General features: G+C 30.0%; 1 long non-coding RNA gene across 3 annotated transcripts in view; it reads right to left on the bottom strand.

The window, feature by feature from the left end:
- LOC106869341 (uncharacterized) overlaps positions 1–920 on the bottom strand; it is an 18,585-nt gene that overhangs the window by 8,927 nt on the left and 8,738 nt on the right. For 2 of the 3 annotated variants that reach the window (XR_008264541.1, XR_001409391.2), the window contains exon 2: positions 551–634. This is a non-coding gene — a long non-coding RNA (uncharacterized LOC106869341). Of the gene's footprint in view, positions 1–550; positions 675–920 lie in introns of all 3 variants that reach the window. The other variant, XR_001409392.2, reaches the window with a different exon arrangement.

Raw genomic sequence — 920 nt, 5'->3', positions numbered from 1 at the left:
AAAATAATAATATTGGTTATCCTCACGTATTGTTTCGTTCACAAAAAGCCCAAAAACAAAAATTAAAAAGGCTCAACCGTAAATATCAAATTAATTATCTTAAAGAGTTTTCAAGAATATTTCTCTCCATTTTAAAGAAACCTAATTATGGTTTTGGAAACCTGAAAGAAATAAAACTAAGACAAAATAAAACAACCTTTAAAAAAAAACCAAAGAAAAGCGCACACACGAAAACAAAAAAAAACATTAGCTAATTCAACAACTGAAGATTGAAAGTTAGGTTCAAATCGTCAGAAGAATACCCCTCCCCCTTTCAAAATAACAAATCACATTCAAAGCAAATAATTCAAATTCGCATGAAATATTTGTTCTCTGAGGGAAAAAGTAAATAATTATAGAATCTTCATTTCGTCTTTTCATAGTGCCTGCTTGAAATTAATTAATATGGAACTTTTAAAGATATGGTGTGAAAAACAAATAATACTACCACCATCACCACAAGCGCACAATAACAATAACAATAATAATTAGAAACAATATATCTACTTACAGCTCGTGCCCAAATCTCAATAGAGAAGGAATCTCCTTTGTAAAATTCAATTTTCTTCTCTCCAGCATTATTATCATTTCTCTACTGTAGATAATGATTGAAAAATAGTTCTGAATCTATGAGACTAAACCAAATAAAAACGTTAGGAATATGACATGGCATATTTAAAGTTAAACTTATATAAACACATTTTCACACTTGCAAAAATCACTCGCACGCACGCAGACACACACACATACACACACTCGTGTTACGTGCGCTTAGAATATATGTATGAATATACGCCACTGTAAAATGATGCATGTTCGTCTGCGTATATATATATATATATATACATATGATTTTCTGCTTACGCGTATAGAAATGTTTG

The sequence above is a fragment of the Octopus bimaculoides genome, chromosome 7 (genome assembly GCF_001194135.2).
Source record: "Octopus bimaculoides isolate UCB-OBI-ISO-001 chromosome 7, ASM119413v2, whole genome shotgun sequence".
Classification (NCBI taxonomy): Eukaryota; Metazoa; Mollusca; class Cephalopoda; order Octopoda; family Octopodidae; genus Octopus; species Octopus bimaculoides.
The sequence above is the reverse complement of the archived record's forward strand: the minus strand, read 5'-3'. Positions and strand labels throughout refer to the sequence as shown.